At 35.5% G+C, this 27499-nt stretch overlaps 1 long non-coding RNA gene across 3 annotated transcripts in view; it reads left to right on the top strand.

The window, feature by feature from the left end:
* Positions 1 to 9382: 9382 nt before the first annotated feature.
* Positions 9383 to 27499, top strand: part of LOC133848035 (uncharacterized) — an 85092-nt gene continuing 66975 nt past the window's right edge. For all 3 annotated transcript variants that reach the window (XR_009895209.1, XR_009895207.1, XR_009895208.1), the window contains exon 1: positions 9383 to 9417. This is a non-coding gene — a long non-coding RNA (uncharacterized LOC133848035). The remainder of the gene's footprint in view (positions 9418 to 27499) is intronic.

Below are 27499 nucleotides of genomic sequence, written 5' to 3'. Positions count from 1 at the left end.
ATATATGTATTCTTGATCAGCTGAAACGATATAGCCATGTCCGTAAGTCTGTCTGTCCTACCGTCTAAACACCTAGATCTCAGAGTCTATAAGAGAAAGAGGTATAATTTTTTCGACAGCACTCGTAAAGTTTGCACACAGATCAACTTTGCTTCCAATTTTTGCCACTTCATCGATATACCAAAATGAGGTATGCCGTCTATTTTAGTATTCTTGTGGTACATTGTTTGGTATATTTTGATTTTTACGGTATATTTCGAATGTAGCACCAAACCAACCAAATATATTTCAATATTTTTGTGGTATATTAATTGGTATATTTTAAAAATACCGCACTGTTTTGTTCAAATTCACATGGCCTGTGACATATTTTCGTATTTTTCTTGTATAGTATTTGATACATCTGGTATATTTTGACCTGGTATATATATGGTATATTTCGAATGTAGTATTTCAGCGATATATCAAATATGATAAACGTTAGTATTTTTGCGGTATATTATTTGTTATATTTTAAGCACTGCTTCGCTTTTATTTAAAATGTGCAGCGAATATTTCAAAGTTGAGCACACTCGACTATAGCTTTGTTACTTGTTTCTTTTTTTTGTGTTGCTGCTAAAGTTGACTTTGGCAGTCAGTGGGGCTCTGTGCCGTCGTTGTCGTCGTCGACGTCGTCTTCGTTGCAAGTCGACGATCTGGAAAAACTTGTAACCTTGCAGCCTTGTCATCATCATCATGTGCAGCAGAGGTTGTGTGGCAGCTGGACAACAACAGCAACAGCAACCACAACAAAAAGAGCCACCAAACGAAGCAAGCGAACCACCGACCGCGCAAATCTTGTTAGCATTTTTCAGCCATTTCCTTTTTGCAACAAACTCACTCCGAGAGTGTGTTAGTGTGTGTGTGTGTGAGTGTTTGTGTGTGTGGCTTGCTGCTAAAATTATGTTCGATATCAATTTCGCGTGGACACATGCCAAGCGACACGCAACGCCACCAAACACGCGCACCACATTTCTCTCTCTTGCTCTTTCTCTCTCTTCGACTTCGACATAACATAATACCATCTTGGCTTTGGTTTCAAATAAAATACAAATACATATCTAAAAATGCCAGCGGAATGTAATTGAAAATAAAACAACAAAAAACTGAAAAAAAGAAATAAACTAAAGAAGTTGTCTGGGCGAGCAGCCAAAGTTGTTGCCGTCTTTTTGCCTGTTGCCTCTACTGCCCTCTATAAGGCTGACTTGAAACGGGATGCGGTACTGTGGGAAGTAATTACGGCATACGGATAACACACACACAGGCAACGTTGTCTTCGATATCGACGACTACAAATGCAAAACTTGCAGCTCTAAAATTTGCGTACGCATTGGGTAAATACTCACTTTAGGATTTGTGCGTGCGTTCGTCAGCTTCTTTGCTTTTTCTTCTTCTTTGGGGCGATACTCTGCAATATGGAAGGTTGCTTGAATTTACAGTTTAGATTGTGATTAAGATGTAAGAGTATTGTTTAGAACATAATTTAAATTAGTAAACTTCAAGAATACATACAATTAATACGATGAATTCAATAAACTGCCGCAATGCATGCATTGTTTTCCCAATAAAATGTATATACCAAAAAAATACTGAAATATATGTATGGTATGCTAATATGCTTATTATAAATGTAGAAATTAATAAGAAAATTGATATTTTAAATTTTCGTACTAAAATTTATATACTAAGAAAATACTGAAATATATTGAATACTATATTTGGTATATTAATATACTAACACATTATAAATATACAAAATTAAGTGAAAATAAATAAATTCAATAAATTACTGCAATGTTTTCTAAAAATAATATACCGAAAAATACTGATATACCGAAGACAATATTTGGTATATTGATATACTAATGTATTAAAAATATACAAATCTGCGAGGGAGACTTTTGAAAATTCTTCCACAAAAAAATACTGAAATATACCGAAGGCTATATTTGGTATTTTGATATATTAACGATTTAAAAATATCGAAAATAAGTAGAAAATGAGTACATTCAATGTGCAAAGAAGACTTCCAAAAATACTTCAACTAATATTACAGTGTATTTGGCATGCTTCTTCCTTGATGCATCAAATATTTCCTGCTGCTGCAGCAGTTGTTATATGCAGTTGTTGCTTGGCTTTCGGTTTGATTCCGCTTGGTATTTGGCCGAGAGCGATGGATGCTCTTTTTAGGAGCAGCGTCGTGGGCGTGGCACCTCATCGGGGAAGTGGGAAGTTGCGCAAAAAAAAGCAGAAAAAAATGTTAAAAGATTGCCAACGCGCAATCTAGCAACTTCTCACTCAACTTCTCTTCCCGGAGCAGTAGCCAATCATAAGAATTTGCTTAGCATTGATATATTGAAGCGATGCAAATCGAAAGAACAAAACTTACAACTGCAATACGAGAATGTTGCATACATCGAATCGAATCGAATGTGGGCAACGTGGGCACTAAAGACGCTTGCCGTTGTTTGCTGTTAGTGTTAACAAAGTCTTTAAAAAGAGTTTAAGGTGGGCAAAGAGGCGGGAAATTATTTAAATTTAGTGCTAGTTTTTGACAGTTAATGCATGAGAATGGGCTGAAAATTGTCATAGAAATGCGATAGAAAAAATTTGAATGAGTCAATATTAAATAATATTTCAAATAAGTAATGAAAAATACATTGTTCTTATTTACAAAAAAAACTGATAATTAATGTTTTGAAATTAAGTGAACAATATATCTTTATTAAGTATTTAGAATATAACTAAAGTGTTTATGATTTAAGAAAAGGAAAGTTTTTGGCATTTTAAAAACAAAAACATTTGTTTTTGACAATATTTTTCTACATTTTATATTCTACTTTCTACAAGAGCAGATTACAGAAATGTTTATTTTATGTTAGTATCAAAAAATTATTATAATTTTCAAATGAATTGCTGATTATTAGAATTCTTTATGATAAAAATGTCACTGGGAAAGGAAACTTTTAAATATTTGCAAAGCAAAACGTCTAATAATAATGTAAAATATATTTGAATACTTGTAGCTGAGCTATTATTTTGAGCTAATGGCAACTTCTTGAGTTGCATGAGGTAATTCATATGCGAGTATTTGGATGCGAGTAATGCATGTGTTTTAGCATATATGCAAAAATCATGCATTTCAAAGTCAATAATATACTGGAATATGTTAAATCGGCAATTTTTCGCTTCATAGTTGATGGCGGCGATGCTTAACAATGTTGAGAGCCAAGTTCAGTTGAGTTAAGTTCGAGGTGTTGTATGTGTGTGTGTGGCTGCTTAGAGGCAAACTTAGAGCCAAAGATGTAGGTCATTTCACTTAGGATCCGCTGCAACACGCCCCAAACTCAAACATACACACACACACACACACATACACCAACCAACACCTTGCCACCTTGGGCCAGAGAGTTTTGAATGTGGCTGACTGCACGCTTTGAACGTTTAGCGTGCCATGGATGGCCATCCATTTTGGCCATTTTGGTTAGCCATATATTTAGGCGGCTCTCGATGCGCTAATAAAGTGCTCAAAACTCACACAGGTGTATGTGTGCCCGTGTGTGTGTGTGCGTGCAACTGATGCATAAATATGCAGTCTTCATAACGCTGCTTGAATGATGAGTGCTGCTGCTTGCTTGCATGAGTCTCAGTCTTGGCTAAACTTCCCTCGACTTTTGATACCCGATACACGTGGGGTAGAAATGCTGTTGTTATTTTTGTTGATAATTTGGTATATTATGTAGTATATTTTGAATACTTTATCGATATACTAAATATTGGCTTTGTTTTAGCTTGGTATATTTTCGTTTAAATTTGTTAGCTACTATATTTTGTGCTCTATGGTATATTTTTGTCTGTGCGGTATTATATGAAGACTTCTTTAAAGTCTGGTATATTTGGTATAGATTGTTAGCTGGTATATTTTGTGCTTTATGGTATATTTCTTTATATGTTGTATTATTTCGATATACCAAATATACCATATATATATTTTGTGATCTATGGTATATTTTTGTACATGCGGTACTATATATACCACATATAGACTTTGCTACAATTTTGTATTTTTGGCATATTTTCAATGAAGTACTATGTCGAAATACCAACTTTTAATATAATTTGGCATTTTTGGTATATTTTACAAACAATATCGATATACTAAATCCATTCTATTCTGTAGAGTGGCATTTTTCGGTATATTTTGTTAGGTGGTATATTTTCTTTTTCAATAGTATATTTTTAATACCGCACTGTTTTGTTTTTATTGTGAATATTGTTAGCTGGTATCTCGCAGTCGAGCACACTGTCGACTGTAGTTTTTTTTTTACTTATGTCTTCTGTTGTTTTGTTTGTTGTCGGCAGCTCGATCATTTTTGCTTTTATCTCTGGCAGCGAGCGTAGAACATTTTAGATATCTGTGGCAAATGCATAAAATCTTATAATTTGCGCACGTGTTAATCAGACATTGCGCTGCACTCGATTAAAAGCGCCGCCGCGCCAAGTTGCCCCGTTGCAACATGCCTCGCAGCATCGCTCTCAGCTACCGCCATAAAAGCAGACTGCCAGACTGCCAAACAGCCAGCGAGACACACACCGAGAATTGAATGACTGTCGAGTGTGTTGCAGCCACGTTGCATGGCGGCTAAGTAACAATTTTAGGCTAATGATGTGCTCATATTTAAGTTACCTGCAACGCTTTTAGTGCAAGGCATAATTCAAGTGCAGCATCAGCCTGCATAGTTTAGTTTAGTATACCCTATAAAATTATGAAATATATACTCTGCTGATTCTCTGAACATGTTTCAACAAATAACAGGCCATATTCTTCTGTGTGTTGTTTAACTTTAGTGTCGCCTATAAATTTGAGTGTTGCATTTTGTTTAATTTTCTAAGTTATTCATAATTGGCGATTCTCATAAAAGATGAACAGTTGCTTCACACAACTCTACAGGTTTCAACAAAAAGTTATGTACAAATTAAATTAAAGATTAAATTCAACTATGAAATATTGAAGAACTTAATCGAATTATGTGCAATTGAATTAAAAGATTACTAAAATAAAATAAATCAAGGAATTGAAGTTTATATTAAATTATAAAATATAGAACATATTCATTAAATTAAATTAAATTACAATTAATATAAACTGGCGTAATGATTGACAAAAGGTTAGGGCTCTAAAAATAAATAATAAGATGTAAATTAATAAGAAGGAATAATCGAAAAAATGTATTAAAATATTTTGAAAAAATATTAAAATATACCTATGGCTAAATTTGGTATTGTGATGATATATTGTGATATAGCCTTCGGTATATTACAGTATTTTCTTCAGAATATGAATATGGTATATTTAAAAAAACTTAGCTATATTTTGTATGTAGATATAATACTACACTAAAATGCTTTATTTTGATATAGCCTTTGGTATATTACAGTATTTTTGCAGTATTTTAATGTGGTATGTTTTAAGATGTCTGCTGCAGTTGGTGCTTTGGTGCTTTGCTGCTTTGGGTTAAGAAAGTTGTATATTTTATAAAAATACTGAAATATACCGAGGGCCATATTTGGTATATAGATATAATAATACTTTCAAATATTATACTTTGATGTAGCCTTCGGCATATTAAACTTTTAATGGGAACAAAGTGTGGTTTAATTCCTTAAATATACCGTTTTCTTCAGTATATTAATAAGATATATATTAAAAATAATACCGCACATTGCTCTTATTACAAATTAGTAGCGGTAATCTCACATTCCAGCACGTACAGTTGACCGTTGGTTTTTTTTACATGTTCTAATTAAACATATTAAATTACAGAAGAGCAATGTAAACAAAAACCTGTACATTTTTTTAATTGATAATTATTTTTTTTTAGAAATTTTAGTGAGAGTTGCAGAGAGGTATTCATACAAAGTATGAGGAGCAGCTTTGTCAACAAATGATATGATTCGAATAAAGGAGTTGATTCAGATATATTGGCAGCAATGTTCTTTTTGCTGCCGCGATTTACAGGGTATCTATCTGTGCGTGTCGCAGCTTCTGTGCTGTGGATGCTGCGCTCAGGTGTGGCTTGCACTCAGGTGCTGTGCTGTGTTGTTGTTTGGGGTTTGGGGTTTTGGGGCACGATGCTGGCAAGAAGACCGCATGCTGTTGCATTTAATGATTGCACGCCTTGACTTTGGCAATAAAACAAATTTGTGCCCATAATTTTCGAAATTCAAATAACAAATGCAGCTAGCCGCTGCACTCGCAGTTGCTGCAGGAAGATGCAAGACACATTGGCGCAACGACAACGTTTGGGGGCACTGAAGATGGCGATGGGAGATGGCGAGATGCTGATTCTTCGACTCTCTGATTTCGTCTTGTGGTGTGCGAGTGTGTGTGTGTGTATGGTTGCCAACTTGTTTGCATTGAAAATTTATTGTTACGCAGTTTGGCCACTGGAATGGCCGGAGATGGCAAATGTAGCTGCTGCTTGGCCAACGATTTATGGCATTGCTGCAATTGTTGCCAACTGTAAATGCTGCGGCAAACAAGTCAATTGAATTTATTTCGTTTATAAATTGCCTGGCAACCAACAGCAACAACAACAGCAGCAGCAGCAGCAGCAGCAGCAGCTGGCTCTTGGCCAACGCCTCAAGTGTCAATTGGATCTCGCCAGTTGCCAAGTTTCTGAGTTGCCGAGTTGCCAAGCTGATTGAATGCACACGCGTTGCCAAGACAAATCACAGCAGCGATTTGACAGCATTTTGTTTGTTTTGCCAACTATTCTTGCTATTCTTCTTGCTGCTGCTGCTGAAAGTCTCTCTCTCTCGCAAATCTCTTGCAAATGTCACAAATCTATGCAGCTTACAACAACTACAGTTGTCTGTAGTCTTCTTCCTTTTGCTTTGCCTGCTTGCAGCTGTGCCACATGCCGTGATTTACGCTTTTTCCGCTTGCTGTTTGTTTGTTTGTTTGTTGTCGTGTTGCTCGCTGCTTTGCTGTCTGCCTGTCTAGTTATTGTTGTCGCCACGACTTCGTCGACTGCTTTGACTTCGACTGCTGCTGCTGCTGCTGCTGTTTGCTTTCTGCGGTCACATAAACCAATTTGCATATGACTTAAAAACTTCCTTTCACAAAAAAAACCTGGAACTTTCAAATTGCGAGCACAACGCACAAAATACACACATAACACATACACACACTCACACAACTCACACACACACTTAAGCTACACAAATGTCTAATACACAGTCGAAAGATTCACTCAAAGATTTATTGTAAAATTAGCGCAAAAAAACGCCTTTGAATTTCCTTGCTAGCCATACAAAAGACTTAGGCAACGAACTTGCTTTCACAACACTCAGACACACACAGCTGCATACACATGCTAGTTGACGTAGCGCCGCTTAACAAATTATTGATTTATTGCCAAAAGACTTCAAATAATAATAAACCACACACAAACACTAACACTCGACCATTTCAATACCCTAAAATTGAGTTGTAGTCGCAAAAAGAAAAACAATAGCTGATGATCGTTTATGATTAGACATATACCCTGCTATTAGTTGGAATGGAAGGGCATGCTAAATAGCTGAATTATTAAAGCTCCACACTTAACAATGCAAGCAAAGCTGCTGAGTAACTAAAAATTGCTTTAAAATTCTTCTAAATGAAATGAATAAATGAAGGAATAATCGAATATATTTATTTAAAAGAAATACGGCAAAGAACGTCTGCTGCAGTCAGGGCTTGTCTGATTTTGGTGGACAATGTAGAAATGGTGAAATGTACCAAAGGCTATATTTTTTATGTTAATTTAGTACTTTGGTGTATAATAAAGTTGTTTAGTATAGTAATATAGTATATTTTAAGATGGCCTGTTTAAAATAAGAGAAGCTAAATGCAAGTTTTTTTGTATTTTAGAAAGTATTTCAATCAATTTTATTTTACAAATGTCATCAGAATTGCTACAAAAAAAAAACCTTTAAAATCCAATTTTAAACAATTGCTTAGAAAATCCGGTTTATGAAAAGGTGTGATAAAATCATTTAAAATAAAAAAATAAGTTGTATAACTTAAAAACCATATTTTATTTGTCAATTTACTTTTTACTTTTTTATTTTAAAGACTACTACTTGTGACTATTATATTGAAATTTGTAAAACTTACTTTCCAACTAAGTGCTTTAGAAAAAAATAAAGTTAAAAAAAGTTACATTAAATTTCAATTTTTTTACTTGCTGCAAGAATTACTTTGTACAAATTCGAAATATACAAAAGTTTTTTTTTTTTAAGTAAATTATATAGAATTTTTATTTAATTCGAAATCAATAATCCTTGCTTTATTAATATTTGAATGAATTGTTAGGATATCAATCAAGTCGAGTTGATTGAGAGCATTTAGATGTTTGGTTCTTTGCAGCGTTCGAGTTGACAACGTTTTGTGATCTGATCATAAAATACGTGCTCGTCTGTCAGTCTGTCTATCTGTCTGTCTATATATACAGTATATATGCTCATATATGCATAATGGGTTTATCTCTATAAGTCTGCGCGCGCACATGCACATAAAAATGAAGATCTTGGCTTTGCCCCCGGAGGCCATTTGATGGGACGATCATAAAAATGTTTAAGTGCCATACAATTAGTCATGACATTTGCCATAAAACATTCAAACTCTGTTGCCGCAGCATAAAACCACAAAAACAAAAACAATTTTATGTTGTCTTTTGGGCCAAGTGTGTGTTTTCTAAGATTCTTTCGGTAGGATAAAAGCTGAAGGACAAAACGCAAAGGGAACAGTTTTTGAGGTAAACTTGAAGCTAGTATTAATGCAATAGATAATGAGACGGAAAAGTTGAATCTTCTAAATTTATAAACAGAGTGAAACAAATTTAGATGGAAAATAAAATTGCTAATCTTGATTTAAGAACTTTTTTTTAATTCAAGAACTTTGTTTTTGTTTACTAAAATTCGCTTCCTTTAAAGTAAGTGCCATAATTGTAACTAATCCTTAAAAAATTTGGACAACATTCAATAATATTATAAATAGTGTATATATAAAAAAACACGAACTATTTAAATTTTAGAAAGTTTGGTTTTGATTTCAGATTTTGCCATCTTGGCTCAATTTTGACATTATATTGTATATTGTATTATAATTAGGATCACTGTTTGTGTAAGCTTCTTGGCTTTAAATTAGGAATAAATGAAATACAACGTTTGAATTGCTATAAATATTTTCATTATTTATTTAACAGTTAAGCTAACTCAATTAATAATAATTTACATTAAGTTATCGAAGTTAACATATTTGATTAATATCATTTATCTTTATTATTCATTTTCAGATGCAAATATTTGATGCTGTCCTCGAATATTTGGGTAAGTTTAAAGATTTTGTTTTTATAATATCGGTTTGATCGATTATTGAAATATTGATTTTTCAATTATTTACACGTATCAAATATAAATAGATACAATAAAAGCACTTTAAATTTATGCTTTTGGAAGATTGCAATTTTATTCTATGATCTTTTAAGTTCTTTATACAAATTGCAATAATTTTGAATGTTCTTTGAACGTTCATTCACTTGCATCAATAATTTCAGTTGTGGCAATTAAGGGACGGTTAAATTAATTTGCATACATTGATAGAGAGTGTTCTACTGTTGGCTGTTGTTGTTGTTGTTGTTGTTGCTGTTGTGGTTGCTGTCACAATGGCAACTGTTGCTCGAATGCATTACAGAAATGCCAGCGAGTGACTTATTGACGCAGCATGATACACGATATTGCGGCAGCAACAATTACACACGACTTTAAACTGGACGATAGATGTGGGCATACATATGGATGAATGGATAAATGCATAGATGGATCGATGGCTAGATGGATGCAACAACAAGAGCAACAACAACTGCTCACAGGAGTCTACAACAATGAGACAATGACAACTTGGTGCGTCAGCTCACGTACGCAATTGCTTTGATGATTGGAAAAATCGAAAGAAAATACCATTCGACCATTCGACGACCATTCTCAAAGGCTGCAATGGTTGCTGCTGCTGCTGCTGTGGCCCGTTGACAACGCCCGTTGCCAGCCGTTGTCCATAACCGACTCCTCTTCGCTTTGCAGCAGCAGCAGCAGACATAGCTCCACATAGTTCATTGAGGCAGCAATTCCACGAAAGTGATTGATTACAATCGAAATGCAGGCAAAGCGATCAATTAAAACGACTGATGATGATCAATTATCGGCAAGTTGTACAAGAAGATCAACAACAACAACAACAACAGCAACACCAACAACAACAGCAGCCACAGCAAAAGATTCAAGTCCAACTTCCAAGTCAAAGTCATCGTCAGAGATTTTACCGCCGCCAACTTGCCACTTGATACACAAAGTCAAAGTCAAAGCAAAGTCCACGATGACTTGGCCAATGCAACAGCCAGCGAATGCATTAAAATAATCGTCATCGTCATCGTTGTTGTTGTTGTTGTCGTTGTCGCAGTTGATGTCGCTGTTGTTGCTGTCGTTGTCTTTCTCAGTCTCATTCTCATTCTCGTCATCGCTGCTTGTCATTGCCTAGCTCAACTTCTTTTGCTTCGTTTACTTCGCTTCGTGTTGTGTTTTTTTCTTTTCTTTTTTTTTTGCCGTTGCTGTTGTTGCAACAATTTTAACACATCATAAAGCGGCTTAAAGTGTTCGCCCAGCCGCACGCCTTGATCTTGCTATTGCTCTCACTCTTCTTCTTCGTCTTTCTCTTCTTCTTCGGGTTCTTTCTTTTTGCCGCTCGCCAGCCTTGAGACCGCTTCTTTCTCCGCGCCTTTTCTCCATGCCCCGCATTACATAAGGCTCCCGCTCCCTCAATTATATAACATTCACTGCTCTCAAATGTGCAGTCGAAAGTTCAATTGACCCAACGATTGACTGCATGATTGATTCACTGTTTGATTGATCATAGTTCTACTCAACTTATGTGTTTTTCCAAACAATTGTGCTTTATATATTTGCATTAATTAATTCAATTGGATTTGAATTTATATATTGATTTATTTGAATTGTATCTTCTACTGTTAGTTTGTTTTACTTTTAAATTTTCTATGATTGAGTGCAATTTCTATTAAAATCCTTATTAATGACTGACTAACCAACTTTATTAAATTTAGTTCTCTTATTTGCTTTCATTTATTTTCGTTCCTTAAGTCACTGGTACGACTTAACATAAAAAAGATAGCTTATGGATTGATTGACTGATTGATTGACATCTGAATCTTGGTTAAAAATAACTTATAACATTATGTATGATTGACTTTCTTATTGAATTTAGTTCTTTGGCTTAGTGGCAATTCATTAAAACCGTAATAAACCCTAATAAGCTAATTAAATAATTAATTGACTGATTGATGTACTTAGCTAAGGATTTAATATACCCTGATTAATGATTGACTAGATGATTGAAGTGATTTGTTTGAATTGTCGCGGTTGCTTAACTCGATAGTATTAATAATATTGGTAATTTATTTGAGAATTGATCGATTAACACCGTTAATTAGGCAGTTAATAATATGATTGACTGATTGATTGATTGCTGTACTTTATTTATCTTTTATTATCTGATTGAATTAATGTAAATTGTTATTTTGTGTTGTCATTTGTGGTACTTTCTTTACTCCTTAATATTACTAAAATAATAATTAAAGTAAGTCATCGAGAAAATTGATTGACAGATTGAATGATTGAACTATTGGCTTTGAAGTTATTTTTACGTTTATTTATGATTGGCTAGCGTTGAACTTATTTCTTGAACTTATTAGTGACACTTCATCGAGTCTCTAGTATAACCTTAGAAAATTTACTAAATGATTGACTGATAGATTGGTAGAACTACTGAGGTAATAAACCTATTTCTGCATTTATTCGTAATTTGATTGATCAACAGCAGTTATGCATACATATGTTAGTTATGGGGAAATAGTTATCTCTTTGGTTCGCTCTTGAATTTCCGGGACGATGATGGTAAATGCAAATGCATGAATCAATATTTAGACAATTGCCAATAATAAGTTAGCCGCACAATTGAATTGAGTAATTAAAGGCAGCAACATCGCAGTTTGAATTGAATGCAAATTGAATGCGATGGCCGGAGAGTCAGAGCAGACAATTTTGTGTGGTGATCAAACAGCGAGAGCGCCAGTTGAAGTGGTTGGACTTATTGGCTTTAATTAGATTTGCCTGTTAGCCATCAGCTTTTCAGGCCTTTGGTCGATGCCATTGGCATTTCGCATGGATCGCATTGGATGCATTTCGCGTTCGCGTTCGCGTTCGTTCGATTCATTCGCTTTAGAATCCATTAGAGAGATGCGGCAAAACTGTGAGAGGCTGAGAGCTGTCAATTAAGCCGAGAGCCTGAAGCCAGGCCAACTTCTTGGCCGCTAGACAACTGCTGCAGATCTCTGATGGCTAATTAGCATAGCCAGACTTGGACTTGGGTGACCGAAAAAGCAAAAAAAAAGCGAAGTGCAATGCAGTTGAAAATTGCGCGAGAAACCGGAGCAATAAACAAAGACATCAATGGCCCGCAGGCAGCTTGCGGTCTTTTTATACCCGCTACCCATAGGGTAGAAGGGTATTATAACTTTGTGCCGGCAGGAAATGTATGTAACAGGTAGAAGGAGGCATCTCCGACCCTATAAAGTATATATATTCTTGATCAGCGTCAACAGCCGAGTCGATATAGCCATGTCCGTCTGTCCGTCTGTCCGTCTGTCCGTCTGTGTGTCTGTCCGTCTGTCCGTCTGTCCGTCCGTCCGTATGAAACACTGGATCTCAGAGACTATAAGAGATAGAGCTATAATTTTTTTTCGACAGCATTTGTTATGTTTGCACGCAGATCAAGTTTGTTTCAAATTTTTGCCACGCCCACTTCCGCCCCCGCAAATCAAAAAAATCGAATAACAAGCGTAATTTTAAAGCTAGAGTCACGAATTTTGGTATATGCAATAATTACTGTAATAATTATGATTCCTGAAAATTTGGTTGCGATCAGATAAAAATTGTGGAAGTTATTAAAGAAATACTTTCGTATGGGCAAAAACTCCTACTTACTAGGGGTCTGAGTTGCTTTGGCCGACAATCTGGTACATTGTGCCGTCTATGGTATATTTTGAATGCGGTACTATATCGATATACCACATATACCATTTGGTATATTTTTTAGTATTTTTTTAGTATTTTCGGTATATTTTGAAAATGATACCGCAATATTTTGCCTTTATTTAAAATGGGTAGCGGGTATCTCACAGTCGAGCACACTCGACTGTAACTTTCTTACTTGTTTACTACTATTTTTTTTTGCGTTTTTTTATACAGATTACAACCAGATGCGGGGCCCAATAAATAATAATTCGATACGTAAAAAAAAATGATGAAGAAGAAAAAAAACTGGTAGAGCAAATAACATAACGTAAATGTGTGTTTGGTCAAAGTCGCAAAAGTCTCGTTGCAACTTGCCACGGCGACAAATGCAAATGGCCAAAGTCAAGAAGTGGCAAAGGAGAAGGTAAGCGGAGGGGTGGCAAAAGGAGGCATACACACACGTTTGCCCAGAGACCCAGAGCAATCAATAATCCAGAAATCCAACAGCAGCCGCAGCCAGCAGCCAGCAGCCGCCTGTTAGAGGCGATGGCCATGGCCAAGGCAATAGCAATGGCAATGGCAATGGCAATGGCCAAAAAACCAGTTTGTGGTTGCCACCAACAATATTTTCCTCCACCCAACGGGCCGCACATTAGGCGCAGCCAAGTTGCAGCCACTTGTATCCTTTGGGAGAGACGCACAGAGCTTGCAGAGAACTGCAGCAGCAACAGCAGCTTTAAAAATAGCCACAGACCCAACAAACAAACAAGTCACGGCCAGCATCAAGGCCCAGGCCAAAGCATCACTACAGAGGAAGAGAGAGCGAGAGAGAGAGAGAGGGAGAACGAGTGAATGAGAGGAAGAGATCAGGCTATATAGGAATGTAGCAATCGGCTTTCAATGTTTCATGTGCGCAGCATAAAATTCCTGTTTCTTTGGGCCAGTTTGGGGCATTAGAAGACTTCGTCGTTGATTGAAAAACGAAAAACCCACAACAGCAATATAATAGCAAAAACAAATAAGCAGATAAGCAAAGAAAAATAATTATATAGCCACACAGGCTTTAATAGATACTCTCCCAGTCGATTATACAAGCGCTGTTGCTTCCTGACACTTCAGTAATTGCTGCAGTGAGTGTCAAGGTCAGTGTTGTTGTTCTTAACAGCAGTCAGCGCTGTTAAACGTCTGTTAGCATTTAGAATGTTAGTAAAAACGCTGTTAGCCAATAGCTTTGGAAGACCCTTTTTATTGTTATAGTTATTGTTATGCTTGGGACTTTTTTTTTTAAACTTTTTTTATTTTTTACTTAAAAAACTATGTTAGTGATTATTAAATGTAAATGAAATGTAAGTTCATATAATGTTAATTATTGAAAGCTTTTTTAACTGAACAATATTAGCAGTTGTTTGCTTTTCGGATGTTAGTGAACAGCTTTAGAAATGAATGTTAAGGAAAGCTAAATTTCACTTAAAAACTATGGTAATAAATATTATGTTAAGTTTACAGTTCAATTAAGTTAATAGTGTTGAGCTGCTGTTGCATTTAACAAGCAGCTGGTGGATATTTTAAAATACGAATATTCAATGTTAATGAAATTTATATAGCATTGCAATTAAATGCAATACAACACTTTTTAATGTTAAGAATTTGACACTAAGCTAAGAGAACAGTGTTAATGGATAGAATGATTCGTATTGTCTTCTTTAAATATTTTGTATACTTTTCTCAAATATTCGATATCCAGGTTATAGATTATATGTGTATTTAAAATCTTTGCAAATTTAACAGCTAACCAATATGTTAAATTATGGTCAGCTTTTAATAGACTTTAACGGCAACGCATTGAGCTGTGCAATTGCAATTTTAAGTGCAAAATATGCATAGAGCATCATCATCATCATCTTCATTGCCAAGTTGCGGATAATATTTTGTATAATCTTTAGAAATATGCAATCTGCAATCACAACTGCCAATGGCGACAAGAAGCGGGTTATAAACTTATGGCAACTGTATGTCAAGTTGCTCACAACTACCTTGATTATACTTTATGTTATGACTGTCTGTCTGTCTGTCTGTCTGTCTGTCTGTTCGACTTTAGATACCCCATTAAAACAGTTGTGTATTTTACACAATTCATTATAATAATGATCGTAGTAATAATAATATTAAATATTTGTAAACCGGAATTTCCTGATCCTCTTTGTCAGTGATTCCTTTTTTTTCGGAGCTTTGATTCTTGGTCTGGATTCTTTCTTTTTTTTGTTTACTTGCTGCCACACAACTAACATAACAGACATTGGGTTTGGCTTCTCTTGCTCTCGCTCTTTGTCTTTGTCTTTTGTTTTCTTTGCCTCATTTTGCTGCTTCTTTTCGCTTTCGCAGTGGCGATTTTGCTGCTTTGCATAAAAAATACCTTTGCAGCTGTTGCCGAGAGTAGATTGCTAACATGCTAATTGCTTGTAACACACTGCAATTACTTGTAGCTGACTTGTAATGATTTGAATTGGCATAAAGTGCTGCATAATGCATCAGAAGCGCAAGAAGTTGTATGCTTGCCTTGCTATAGGATAGAAGGGTATTATAACCGGCATGAAATATATTTAACAGGCAGAAGGATGCATCTCAGAACCTGTAAAGTATATATATTCTTGATCAGCCGAGACGATATTGACAGTCTGTTTGTCAGTCTGTCCGTATGAAACACAAAATCGACGGTATATTTTCAACGTAATAGTGTATTGGTATATCTAACAAGGTCTTCAATATATTTCAGTATATTTATGAGGTATATGTTAGTATTTCTACGGTATATTGATTTAGTATATCTTAGTATTCTTTGCTATATTAATCAACTATATCTTACTTCTTTTGCGGTATATTGATTTAGTATGTCTTAGTATTTTTTTGGGATGTTGATTTAGTACGTTTATTTCCGCCCCGCAAATTGAATAACAAGCGTAACTTTGAAACTCGATTTTAGTTCCCTACAATATATAGTATTTATGGGTCCTTCAAAATTGGTTGCGATCAGATAAAAGAGAGACATTGAATATAAATTGTAAATTAAAGCAAAATACTGCGGTATGTATTTTTCAATATCCAAAATGATGTAAAGCAAAAATACTACAAATATACCATATTCGGTATATTAATATACATAGTACGACATTCAAAATATACCAAATAGCACGAAATATACCAGGCTCTCAGCCAGTATTATTTTGGATATACTTAATATTGATATATTTTCAGTATATTTTTTGTATTGTTGTATTATTTTGCGGTATATTTCTGGTATATTTGTAGAATATGTTTTTATTGAAAATGAGTAACGGGTCCAAAACGCTTAAATGAAGCTTTCTTACCTGTTTTGTTTAATAATATTTAATAAGTAATATGTTATATATAGCTGAAATCAAATTAGCTGCAGTGAGGCAAAGTTGATGAAGCCGACATGACACGCGTCACTGATTATAGGGTAAATAGTCGTAAATCATTGTTTAAGATGATTATTGAAATTGTAGAGCATTTGGTGGGTCGAGCATGCTCTGTCTGCACTTGCAATTGCAATTGATTTATAACGAAACGTCAGTCAGTCGCGTTTTCAATTTGCCGCATGCTAATCTCCCCCTTCCTCCCTCTGCAGTCGTCGTCGTTGTCGATTAATACGATTATCATGCAGATTAATTGGCGACTCAATGTGAATGCAATTAATGCGATGAAGTTGAGATGGCTTTCGGGATGTGTGTGTGTGTGTGTGTGTGTGTGTGTGTGTGTGTGTGTGTGTGTGTGTGTGTGTGTGTGTGTGTGTGTGTGTGTGTGTGTGTGTGTGGCGATTGCTGCTACCGGGTTGTGCCATCATTTTTTTCCATCTCTCGCATAATTGCCTAACTGCCACCTGCCACGTGCTGTTGCAGTTGCAGTTGTTGTTGTTGTCCGTTTTGTGAATGACAACTTGACCAACGTCTCGATCATCATTCAACATGGTTTGTGAGAGAAGATTTGCAGAATTCTATTGCATCTCATCCGTTTAACTGCTTGCTTTATAATCTCTTGATATCACAATTACAACCCAAAGTCGTCCAACTTCCCACTCTGCCTCTCATTTATTATGAGTTCTCATCTCCTTCTCTCTGTTGGTAATCAATCAATTTGATTGCATTGCAACTTGAGATTAACACAACTGTACATAGCTCAACGCTCTACAACAACATTAATCTCAACACTTCAACAAGCGATCGAAAGCAGAATTAAAACACCATAAGAACTAGAAATAAAATGTAATCAATAAGTTTAAAATTTTACAACTTATTCCTAATGATTGCCGATTAAATTCGAGTTTAAATATCTTTATTTAAACTTTTCTTATCTATTGCTTTCATAAATGTTTTATAATTTAATATATTGTTAAATTCTAATTACTTATTTTACTTATCTATTGCTTTACTAATTACGTTATTTATAAATGCAATATTGTCAAAGTTTCGTTAATATCATTTATCAAGTTTTTTAACAAAACTTGTCTTTTGTCTTTAGCTCATCTTCAGCTTTTCAATTTTATATTTATTAAACAATTTACTAAATTTTTAAAGGTTAACAAACTTTTTCAATGATGCGTCGTTAGATCATCTTGAACTTTCTTTATAATAACGAAGTACTCCATAAAATGTGCAATGCTCATTTTCCTAGTTAATTGTAATTCAAAAGTCGCTTTATCAGGGATGTCATAAAAATAGATTCCGCTTGAAAACTCCTCAACTTCTTTTCATTTTTGTATGTTAATTGTATTAAAAATAATTCATATATATATTTAAAAAGAATTAAAAGTATTAAATAGTTGCACATTTTGATAAGATTTTTGTCAAGTATTTTATATCGATATCTTTAGATAATCTTTAGCTTTTCGTCAACTTCAATTTAAATTACCAAGTTTTTCTTTTTTTAATTTATAATAATGTAAATTTAAAAAATTTTAATTTCTTTAATTTCAAAAAGAATTACAATTTCTTTAATATTAAAATGAATTTAAATTTCTATAATTTCAAAAAGAATTACAATTTCTATAATTTTAAAAAGAATTTAAATTAATATACATAGTTTATAAAGAACTAAAAGTAAGTTGAACACTTTATAAGATTTTGTCAAGAACTTTATTGACAGCTTGCCATCGATATCTTAAGATAATCTTTTGCTTTACTTCAACTTCAATTTCAATTACCAAGTTTGTTTTTTACCAACGTTTAATTTAACAAGCATTCATTATACATACATTTTCTTATTTTTTTCTTTTAAAACTTTGTCACAATTTCATGTTCACAACTTTGTTTCGTATATCCATTGTCTTTGTATTTTTATCTAACTGTTGGCTCATGTTTTTTTTTACTCTTTTGTGGTATCTCATTCGCGTTATTTATACTTATTTATATATAGTATTTGTTTGTTTAAAAGCCTTATCGTTGTGGCGAATTGTGCCGTCAATATTTGCACGAATTTGCGTGCAAACAAAACGCAAAATCTTCAATAAGAATTAAGAGCAAGAACACGAGACTGAGACTGAGAATGCGAATGCGAATAAGAAGAGGTCGGAGAAGGAGAAGTGGAAGTGGAAGAAGAAGACGACGGACGCTTCGCATGCGTCAGACGCTTAACAAATTGAAATCGCACATGGCATATGGAAATTATGTGTACACATACTTGTGCACATAACTGTTATTCAAATGAAAACGAAGATATTGGCTTGGTCAAATGTGAGAGAGAGAGAGAGAGAGAGAGAGAGAGAGAGAGAGCGAGATAAGGAGAGTCAAATAAGCCGCGCCAAAAATCATGAATTGCATTTTGAGTGCATTTTAATGAAGTTCCAGACGATGATAATGATGAGGAAAAAAAAAGTATATGCTATATAGAAAATAAATTGATCAGCAAGAGAAGAGCGAGAGAGAATCTTGTGCGGAGACTAATAAAAAGCCATTAAGGCAAGTTCAGGCAGGTCATGTGACTCAGCGAAGAGGCTACGAATTGCGACTGCAATTCTCCTTCGTTATTCTGTTTTTTTCGTTTTTTTTTTTTTTTCGTTTTCGGCCCAGGCGCTGGGCCATAAATCAGCGAAATTAGAAATGGCATCAACACTAACAGCAAATGTGCTGCGTTGTTCTCATCTTCTCTTGCGGCAAATGCAATTTTCAAATATTTTTGCACACGCCCCAACAACAAGCAAAGAATCCGCAGACGACGCCTTGATGCCTCATAATAAAAAAAACACAAGAAGAGGAAGAAGAGGCTGCAGCAGCTTGTCTGCTCCCACCTCTGCCTCTTTGACGCCCTTTTTGTTGTTTTTTCTGCTGCCGCCGCTGCGTTTGGAGGAGCCAACAACAACAGCTCCCTTGGCACCTTGCCGCCCTCTAGCGGCTCCAAAAAGCAACTGTATTTGAAAAGGAAAAGGGAGAAACCAGTTTCTCAGTTTCTCAGTTTGTCAGTTTTCAGTTTTGTTTCTTCTCTTTCCTTCGTTTCATACGCTGTTCGATGTTCGCTGCTCGCTGCTCTTTTCCTTTGGCCTTTGCGTTTTGTCGCCTCTCTCTTTGTTCTTTGTGTATTTTGTTCTTGTGTTCAACACTCAACTTCATTTTCCTTTTTGGAATTTGCGCTCTTGTACGTTTCGTTTTTCGATTTTGTTTTGTCTCCTTTAAATGCTTTGGCCCAGCTCCCTTTTATCTTAGTGTTGTTGTTGTGGTTTTTGGGCTGAGCTTTGTGTTGAGCTTTTGCTAAGCCTCTTTCACACAGTTTACATTGTGGCGCAATTTTATCACAAATAAAAAGCACTTACATACATACGCTGCAAACTATTTTTTCTAAGTGAGTTAATCGGTTTGTTTTCCTGTTGAAAATTGCCCATAACTTCTCATTTGTTTAATTTATTTTATGAGTGCAAAAAAGATTCTAAAAGATAGTAAGCAATGTATTTTTATATATAATATTTGTTTTTTATTTATTTTTTCTTCAGAGCTTTTTGCTGAACAATTCAACTGTTTTTGATTTGTATGTATTTCTATTTACGGGATTTGATTTCAATTTATATTAATTAATTTGCAGAATACAATTTGCATTAATTACAATCAAAGCAATTTAAGCATGTGATTTGCAAAATAGAAAGACATTCTTTTGGAGCATAAATACTGCGCATTTAATAATTTCACAATAATGAAGACAATGATGATCACGATGATGATGATGATGATCATAGTGAAGTGTTGCCGAACAATAATATTTGCGCAACAAATTGGGTCAAGTGAATGATGAGTGAGTGAGCGAGTGAGTGAGTGAGGTGACAATGGGCAGTTGGTGGGAAAAGGGGAGGAATATGGGGGAAGACCGGAACACCACGTAATGCTTATCCATATAGTATTAGACTGCGAAACTAAGTATCTATCTTTATCCCATGATTCTATGGCGAGGTATATGCTAATGAAATGTGCGTGTCCATTTGTAGAATCAAAAAAAGTTAAAAAAAAAGGAAAAAACAAAATCAAATGAAATTCAAATGTGAATTTGGATTTCGCATTCGAATTTCGTTTCGAATTGAATTGAATGAATCGACGCTCGACGCGTTGTTCAACTGTAAATGTTGTACAATAATCGATAACAACAACAAGTACAACAACAATGCACAATTGCCTATTAGCATAATGATGCCATAAAGCAAAGTGTGCGCGAGAGTGAGAGAGAGGAAAGTGGGGAGGGGGATGCGAAGAGTTTTGCGAAAGAATGTGACAATGGCTGGTGGAATGAGCATGCCAAACATGTGCTGCAGCTGAGCTTTGCTCTCTTTCTGCTCCCCTTCTCCAACTTCTTCTGTTCTCTTCTAGCTACTGCTTCTCCTTCGCGCCTGTCGCTGACCAACACCAAAAAAAAACAGTTCTCTAAGCATCATTTCGTTTTATCACAATTAACACTGCCCCCTATGTTTCCCCTTTTCTCTCTCTCTCTCTCTCTCTGCTTCACTAGCTGTCTTTGTCACACCATATGTGTGCTCGTGGGGAGGTAATTGCATTTGTGGGGAGGAGGGAGCACCGCGCCTGTTTGTTGTTTATGGCGTAATAAAGTGACGTCTATAGACGTTTATAAGCGTCAAGCGTTGCCACCTGTGTCTAAGTGTGCGAGTGTTTGCGTAAATGAGTGTGTGTGTGTGTGTGCGTGTGCGTGTGTGTGTGTGAATACTCACGTTACAGCTACGCGCAAACAGGTAGCCATCTCTCTCGCGCTCTCTCTCTCTCTCACTCTTTCTTTATCGGTGCTTTACTGTTTGCTGTTTAGCCTCAGCAATTTTATTTACACTTTATTTAGCGTAATTCTCAAAGCTTCTGTTCTCTCCCTCTCTCTCTCTATCTCTGTCTGTCTCGTTACCAACTCTTTCTGCTGCTCTGTTTCTTACAACACACGCTAAAGAGTTGCATAATAAGAACAACATACACAAACAACAACATTTGCGTTGCATCATTTCTTTTCACCGGCAACAATTGCGGCACTGAAGCGCGCATAACATGCCCATGTTAAGCTGCTGTTAATTAACAGTGAGTCAATGTAGCATAGCAATTATGTTTGTGAATATCATAAAATACTACTCGGAACTATGCTTTATTTGCTTTATTGATTTCAAGCCGACTTGCGTTTTATTACTCTAGTGATAAGCGCTTAACAATATATCCATTTGCTGCGGTTGCTAGTTTTATTCTTTCGCACTCTACTGTTCCTCGATTGAATGTACTAAGCTTTAGTGTTCCCAGCTTTAATATTCCCCGCCTTGCTGTTCCTTTTTGTTCCTCATTTCGATCTTCTTGCTCAACTGTTCTTCGCTTTGCTTTGTTTGGTGCGTTGCTGTTCCCATCTCAACTGTTCCAAGCTTTGGTGTTCCTAGCTTTGCAAAGCTTTAGTGCTCTTAGCTTTGCTGTTCCAAGCTTTAGTGCTCCCAGCATTGTTGTTCTCCGCCGTGCTGTTCCTTTTTGTTTCTAACTGAACTGTTCCTAGCTGTGTTTTGTTTGGTTCCTTGCTGTTCCCATCTCAACTGTTCTAAGATTTGATGTTCCTAGCTTTACTGTTCCCACTTATGTTATCTCCAGCTTTGGATTTCCTTATAACACAATACTCTTGAGTTCGGTGTACTATTCCCAGCTTGGCTCGTGCTTTGCTGTTTAACTCAAACACTCGCATCGATGCTTTTTCATTTTCTCTTGTATTTTTCTTTTAGTTTGATAAACACTTCTATTTTTAGAGATTTTATAGCATGCATATCTTAGCTGGTTAATTAGAATATAAAATTGCAGTTCAAGAGGAAGCTGCAGCTATCCATGAAGGAAATTGAACATTTTCCAAAGTGAACTGCAACATAAATCAGCCTTCTATTAAGATCTTTGCATAAAGATTGCACAAATCTGCAAACGATAAATAAATTATTTATCCATGATCGTTCTTTCGTTCTCTTTCTCTGTTTAGTATCGCAGTCGAATTAAGCTGTCAAACGATTTGAAAAGTTTGCATTTTAATTGCCGTAACGTAAAGCCGTTTAACGTAACGTAACGTGACGTAGCGAAAGCGTAAGCATGGAATGAGGAAATACAAAATAAATAATTGAACGATTCTCATTCTACCGATCTCTTTCTCTGTTTGCATCGTAGACGCATTAAGCTGTCAAACGATTTGAAGAGTTTTGCAATTTAATTGCCGTAACGTAAAGTCGTTTAACGTAACGTAAGCGTATGCGTATGCGTAGTGTGCGGAAATATCATATTAAGTGTGGTTGTATGTTGATGTGTTTGCAATGAGCGGTTAAACAGCTGAGTGAGTGAGTGCTGGCTGCTGTGGCATGCAACATGCAACATGCAACATGTAGCAGAGCAGCAACTGTCAATATATAGTCGAACGGCGCGTGGCAAGCAGCCGGTTGGACTTGACTCAATTCGTCATTTAAATGATGCCGAAGCACTTAGCGCAATATCAGCTCAAATTGCAACAGCAACAGCAACAGCAACAGTGGCAGTGGCAAGATTGTCTGTGGCAAGCAGGCGTGTGGAACGTGCCGAGCCAAATTAATTGCTTCGTTAGATGGCAAGGCTGTTGTGTCTGTTGTGGCATAGAACCGCTTTGGCTTTAGCTTTTTTTTTTTTTTTTCTTTTTTCTTACACTTCCGCCAGCAATTGGCTCGCTTGCTGCCCAACAGCGATTGACAAATTTCCAAATGCCATTAAGAAGGCGTTGCATGCAGCAGCAGCAGCAGCAGTAGCAAACAGGTGGCCAGCACAACTTGCTCTTGTTGTTTGTGGCATGCTACCGCTGGTGGCGTTTAGCAATTATGATCCTCAGCCTGAGCCTGAGCCTGAGCTGCTGCACACTAAATCACAAAAGCTTGAAATATTTCATTTGTTTGCAAATTTGTTTTTGACAATCAACTTTTGGCGCGAAATATATTCCGTTTTATAACTTAATCATTGGCCATGCAGAAGATGCAACGTCCGCTTCATCCCCTCACCCCGTCTCCCGCCCCTTTCTCCACCGATAAGCATCTTCTGCGCGCATTCCAAAAGTCGCTTCGCCAGTCTGCGCCTCGTTATTGGCTGCTTAATTAATGACACAGGTGGCGCTGCTAACAAGTCTAGCACACATACAGATGTAGTAGATACCGATTAGTGTATATAGCTGAACTATACATAGATCTCTTAACATGGCCACGCCCCTCACGCCTCATTTGAACTCTCGCGTATTGCAATCAACTCTGCTGCCAAAAAGGAGGCGTGCTCTTAGGCTCAGCTCTTAGTTCTTCCCTGGCTTCGCACTTTTCTTCCTCTCCTTCTCCCTCTTCTCCTTCTTCTTCTCTTCGTTAGCTTCTCCCGCATTTGCTGTGCACCTTCGTCAGCTCGATGATTTGGCTGCCACATTTGTTTGACGACCCTCAACCCACCCGCACATAAATAAGTCAAGCAAGCTTCAAACTTAGCTCGACTAGCATAATACCCTGTATTATGATGCTGCTCGAAATACTCTCAAATATTAATATAATACACTAAGAAGAAAAGCATGCTAAGATCAAGAATAAAATCTTATATTATGATTATATTATGTTGAAATTGACCAAAAAAAAAATTAATCCTGAAATCAAATTCAAAACTCTATAAAAATTCTAGATAGCCCAATCTTAAAATTCAAGACTTTAATCTTGTTTCAAGAATGTAAAAATCTTGAAATTGAACCAAGAAGACAAAATATTAAATTAAAATAAAACAGAAATAGATATATGAGTGTTTTTTGAAGCAACATTTTAAATAAGATGTTTATGTAATTTAAAAATGCTATGTGATAATAATCAAAGGGTATCTGCAGCTGGTTATCTGCAATTACTTAACCAATTTTACGATTGCACTTGAGAGGAATTTATAGTCAGCGCACACATAAAATGCGAATTGAAATCTCTCTCTCGCTCTCCCTCTCTGTTCCTTTCCCTCTCTCTGTGTGGAATGGAAGCTTAAGCATGTTATTTAGCACCCAATTCTGCCAACTACCGAGACCGCGAATAATTAATGCTAAGACTGTTTTGACTCGCCCAAAATTTATAGGACAAGTATTTTCAGACTTTGTTTGATAAACGTGCCATCGATTCGCTGAGTGTTTTTAAAAACTGATTTAATATTAAATTCCTCCAGCAACTCATTTCCGATATATGTTGTAAAAATATGAATACATACTATTATTTTTATACCCACTTTTGCATAGGCAAAAACACCTTAGTTTCTTTGGCTAACAGTCTAGTATGATATATTTTAAATGTATTACTATATAAATATATTAAACATATATGTTAGTATATTTTTAGTATTTTGCAGAACGATATCAGTATTGCAAATATAGTATTTATTTATAGTATGCAACTAAATTCGTAAAATATTTTTAAAATATAATAGATTTTATTTAATTTTTTTTTTGAGCATCTCTTAACTTGTTTCACATTACATCAATTAATCTTAATGGTTAATTAGTATTAAATTCCTTTTGCAACTTTATTTTGTTTTACATCTCTTAACTTACTTCTTACACAATCCATAATTCATTCACATTTATTGCAAAATATAATAGTTTTTATTATTATGATTTTGCTGAACATCTCTTTAACTGATATTTCACAAATATTACATAATTCATAAGCAATCACAATCTTTTAGGCATTGTTGACTTTCCATTCTTCTTGCGCTAGATCTTTCCACCTTTATGAAAATAGATCTGAAAAAGTCGCCAGAAATTTCAATATATTTGCAATATATTATCATCATTGAATGTGTGCTTATTGCTGCAAAGTTTTGGCAGGAATCAATGTGAAATGTTTTCTCTTCTCTGCTATCACAGACAGAAGAATCAAGAAGAAAACAAAATTCCTAGTAAATCTTCTGCTGGATACAAAAAGACCTTTCATTCTGCTACTGCGATAATTTATATATAGGAAACTAATCCGGAATGTGTCTGGAGAAGAATCGATGTAGGATTTGCATATGAAATCTGTTTTTTGATCCGACGGAGGCCTAGACACACACACACACACACACACAAAAGCAGTTCCCAAAATAGTTTTGCGCAAAAAAATGAAATCAATTTTGAAAACGCAATCGGCTTCGCCCTTCATATTTTGTTTTGTGTATTTTGTCTATTTAAGATGATATAATTCAGCGAATAGACGGACAACAAAAGGGCATGCCGTGAACAAAATGATGATGAAAAGATGCTTAAGATGTTTCTAAATATATATTTGGCCAAATAGGTTTAAATAACTTTAAATCATAGCGCAAAATGTAATGCGGCGCATCGAATGCGACGACGACGACGACGACGAATAATAATCACGATATGATATGCTATCTGATTGGTATTGGAATTGGATTGGAAGAGGTTGACAAATGTCAACGGCCAGATTGCCGCCCCAAACAACAACAACAACAACGAATCGAACAATAGACGAAGACATTCGAAAATGGTATTGTTACAAATATTGTTGTTGACTTTTTTTCATCTTCTGTTTAACAAAAGCCGATGGCAACTGAGCGAGCGAGAGAGAGAGAGAAAGAGAGGTGAGAGACCTGTCGCGTCTTTATCAAAGTCTTACGGTACTTTAAGTTTAAAATTTATAAAGCAGCCAACGAAGAAGAAGTTTGGCCCAAAGTTCATGTGTCAGTTTTTTTTTTTTTTTTTTTTTTTGGGAAAATCGATGAGAAGAGGAGGGAGGGAGAGGGAAGAGAGGGTTATAGAACTGGCAGTTTTGTTGATTTGTGTCGGCCCTCTTCTTTGTTTTTATAAATACGTATATACTATATATTTATATATTTCGTATTTGTTTTTCTCTCGTTTCTTTTATTTATGTTTTTCTTCACGCTTCACCGTTAAGCTAACTGCACATTTGCTTTGTCTGCTTATTGGCGCTTATTGTTTTAGTTGATCTCTGACATGATTTGTTTTTCTTTAAGCTACCAGCTAACCTTCTTCCCTCCCCCCTTCCCCTTCATTCATACTCGAATGTTTTAATTATAGTTTGAGATACTCTTAAGACACTCGTGTTGCGGACCATTTGTTTTTGGCTGACAGGCATTTCTTATACTATATTTAGTTAATTTGCCTTCGACTGCAAGTAATTAATATTATCCACACCTTTTTTTTTGTCACTATCTCTCCACCAGAAGAATGGCTCGTAATGAGCCTAATCGTTGAGCGTTTAACACACGAGAATATAAATTTAGGCCTAGAACTTTAGAACTATGTTCTGCTTTCTTAATTAGTTGTAATCCATATTAATAATCTATAACAAATCGTAAGCTACCGCGGCTTGTTACAAACACTTTAGTTGATATTTCAACGCTCTTTTAAAAAGAAGTAATTTATTGATATAAATCACCGCAAGAAAGGAGAGAAAGAAGCAGCATTGCAGAAGAATTGTTGAACAGAGATTTGCTTAAGAAATTTTAAGAATATTTTCCATTTCTGTACATTTCGCAAATTGTTGATAAATAAGCAGTAATCAATTTACGTGCTTCAATTGAGAAGGAGAAACTTGATAAAAAAAAAACTCGTCAAGTTGATGCTACACATAACTCAGCTAATTTACGAGTTGCAATAAAGAGCAGCGCAAGAAGTCAAGTAAATTTGTCGAGAAACTAGATTGTCTTTAACCACACACACTATATATAGCATATATGGAGGGGAGACAAAATTAGTCAAATGAAAATAAAACAACTAAGTAAGCTACACTCGAAAGTGCTCGACTGTGGCATACCTTATATACAATGCGGTATTATTCTTAAAATATACC

This window comes from Drosophila sulfurigaster, chromosome X (genome assembly GCF_023558435.1).
Source record: "Drosophila sulfurigaster albostrigata strain 15112-1811.04 chromosome X, ASM2355843v2, whole genome shotgun sequence".
Classification (NCBI taxonomy): Eukaryota; Metazoa; Arthropoda; class Insecta; order Diptera; family Drosophilidae; genus Drosophila; species Drosophila sulfurigaster.
Note: the sequence above shows the minus strand (reverse complement) of the source record. Positions and strands in the feature narration are given on the sequence as shown.